Raw genomic sequence first — 3,422 nt, forward strand, 5'->3', positions numbered from 1 at the left:
GAAGGAAGGAAGGAAGGAAGGAAGGAAGGAAGGAAGGAAGGAAGGAAGGAAGGAAGGAAGGAAGGGAGGGAGGGAGGAAGGAAGAGAGGACAGAATGATATATAATAAACTTTAAAATGTTTTAACTAGTATTAGGTCTGTTAACCCCAAATAGCATCATGGATTATTTAAATTCCAATACTTTTTAAGCTCAATAGAACTTAAAAAGTAAAATTCAAATAATACAAAAGGAGGCTTGAGAGTTAGTCAAGATATAGATCAATGCTGTCCAACAGAAATACAATATGAGATCTAGATGAAATATTTTTAGTAGTCATGTTAAAAACATGGAGATAAACAAGAAAAAAATAATTTTAATCATGTATTGTATTTAAATATATCCAAAATATTATCATTTTTTTCAGAGCCAAGACAATATAAAAAGTGCCTGCAACGGGGTAATGGCAATGAAAATGGAGAGAACGGGGTAGATCCAAGTGATATTTAGAAGCAAAATAGGCAGAAGTTGATGATTATTTGAATGGAGAATTAAAGGAGTACAAGATGGCTTCAAACTTAACTGGGTTCTTGCTTAACAACTGGTAAACCGTGTTAGCATTCACTGAGATAGAGAACACAGGACGAGGTCAGATTGGGGTCGACAGGGCAAGAAGTAACAGTTTACTTTTAAAAGTCGAGTTTGAGATGCCTTTGAAACTGCAACTAGTTCTATGTCCAAGGGCCAGTTGTGTATGTGACCGTGGTCCTCAGGAGAGAGGTCTGCACCACAGGGATAGACTTGGGGATCCTGCTGACACAGTGGGGATGTGTGAGATGGCTCAGCGAGAATAAGGAGAATAAGGAAAGTGAGGGGCAGAGTCCAGAGGAAAACCATTATTTAAGAGATAAGGACCTCTCACCAAACCCAGCCAGAGTGACAGAGAGGCAAAAGAAAATCCAGAAGAATTTGGTCACAACAGTCTAACAGGGAGAGGATGTTCAGCAGTGTCAGATGCTGCCAGAAAGTCAAGCAAAGTAAGTAAAGTGATGTTTTTATAGAATTCAACAGTAAGGAGGTCATGGGGGAACTTTAATTTAGAAGGTAAAGATAAGAGTCACACTGCTACAGACTGAAAATCGAGGAAGATAAGTACATAACTCTTCAAGTTTTCTGTGAAAGAAAAGATAGTGGCAACTATTCAATATCAAGTATGGTAGCTATTGGTTTATTATGAGGGAAGATTAAGATGGAAGAGACTTGAGCATGTTTAAAGGCTGTTGGAAAGGAACCATTAAAATTATGCACTAGTCCAATATACTGATTTGAAAAGATGGTTAATGATATTAACTGAAATGATCTCATGTCTGAAAAATATTTTTTTTATGTATGTGTAATAATATTCTGGAAAGACATACACTGAAGTATTAACCATATTTATCTTTGAGTAGGTACAATAAAAGACTTAATTTTTACTCTTTTTCTTCATCTGTATTTTTTATTAGAAGTATCATTTCGTGATATAAAGAAGGTAGTAAGCCGGCAACTTCATTTTCAGAGAGCACTCCCTCTTCCACATACTAGGTAGGGTCCTGAAAGTATGTTGAAAATAGACTTCCTTCCAATTTGATGAAATATATGATAAAATGCCTAGTCATGATTTTTCTAGGTACTGCCATTCTTAGTCCAAGGAGGGGAAGAACCTTCACAGGTTTCCTAGCTGGAGTAGGAGGTAACTACTGTCTCGGCCAGCCAGTCACTGTGCCAAAGGGAACTCCATCCAGGTATCTCTTCTTCCCCTTGGTGGTCCAACCCTCCCCAGACCTTTCTATAGGGGCCAGGGCTGATGAGACCATCTGCTCATCAGCCCTGGCCCCTATAGAAAGGTCTGGAGAGGGGGGACCCACCAAATTCGAAACTTAGTTGGCAAGATGGAAAAGTACCTGAAGAAAAGATGGGGAAACAACTGTTTTCTCCACAACTACAGCAAAATGCAGTCCTTGATTGTAGGTTAGGCTTCATCCTCCCCTGTCAGTGGTGTCAAATAACGCAAACATCACCGCGTAAAAGCTTGAAGTTATCTTTTACATGTGTGAAAGGCATAATGCTTCATGTAAAAGGACATGTGAAAGTGTTAACTCAAAATGGTTGAAGGTACAAGCTGCATGCAAATTGAAAGAATTTAAATCAAAGATCATCACTTTTGTACTTTTATTTCACTATTTTGCTCTTCTTTCCTTTTCCTTCTTTCTAATGTCTATGTCAGTTAGTTTGCATCTTACATAATCAATTGACGATGGTATTAGTTATGACTAGTAATTTGGGGAGATAGTCTTCTTTGCAAAATGAAGACTAGTGCCCTGGATCATTTGAAGATCCAAAACAGAGATGAAAGAAAAATAAATCAGGGAAGTATTAGAGAATTGTAGAATCTTTTCTCCTAGGGAAAAAAATATCGATAGAATAGGGCCTCGATGTGTTAATTAACTTGATTGTGGAAATCATTTTATGAAGTGAACATATACCATATCATTGCATTGTACAATTTAAATATATATAATTTTATTTATCAATTATACTTTAATAAAGCTGAAAAAATAAGAAAAAAAAGTCATCACTTCAACAGCACATATACTAAAATTGGAACAATACAGAGAAGATTACCATGGCCACTGGGCAAGGATGACACACAAATTCGTAAAATGTTTCATAATTTTTAAATAATTCATGGCATGCAATATAAAGCATGGTGACTACAGTTAATAATACTGTATTGTATATCTGAATGTTGCTAAGAGAGTAGATCTTAAAAGTTTTCATCATAAGAAAAAAAATTGTAACTATGTGTGTTGATGGATGTTAACTAGCCTTATTGTGATGATCATTTCTCGGTATATACAAATATCAAATCATTTTGTCATACACCTGAAACTAATGTTATATGTCATTATATTTCAATAAAAATAACTAATAAATGACAATAAAAGAATATGGCCTTATAAAGTTAAAATCCAGAGCATAAAACTAACCTTAAAGGATCAGTCTCCACCCTTGTAATCAAAATGGTAACCCACTCCCACTTCTGCTTTCCTCACACTGCTCATTCCTACACACATCACACACACAGTAAGTGGCGACCCACTCCTTAGGCGAAATGAGGGCCCTGCCTCAGGTTAGGAGCATGAGTCCTAATGAACTGGACTCTGGCCCGAACTCTGCTACCACACCTGTGAGGTCTTGAGCTGTTCTAAATGTCAGTTTCCTCAGCCAGCTAGTGAAGGTACTAGGTCTCAACTCAGAGTGGTGAGAATTATTTTGGGTAATGCATTAAAGACCTCAGCCTAGTACTTGGCATGTTAATTACCCGTTCTCATTAAACACAGGCCATTAGACATACTTACATAAATTACTTCTGATAAGGAAGCAAATTTAAGAGGCACACCAA

The 3,422-nt window shown here is 36.9% G+C and overlaps 1 non-coding gene across 1 annotated transcript; it reads left to right on the forward strand.

Moving 5' to 3' along the window:
- The first annotated feature begins 2,587 nt into the window (after nt 1–2,587).
- Nucleotides 2,588–2,694, forward strand: LOC111737010. Its single transcript, XR_002779326.1, has one exon. It is a non-coding gene; the product is annotated as a U6 spliceosomal RNA (small nuclear RNA).
- Nucleotides 2,695–3,422: the final 728 nt, after the last annotated feature.

The sequence above is a fragment of the Pteropus vampyrus genome, unplaced genomic scaffold (genome assembly GCF_000151845.1).
Source record: "Pteropus vampyrus isolate Shadow unplaced genomic scaffold, Pvam_2.0 Scaffold1, whole genome shotgun sequence".
Lineage (NCBI taxonomy): Eukaryota > Metazoa > Chordata > Mammalia > Chiroptera > Pteropodidae > Pteropus > Pteropus vampyrus.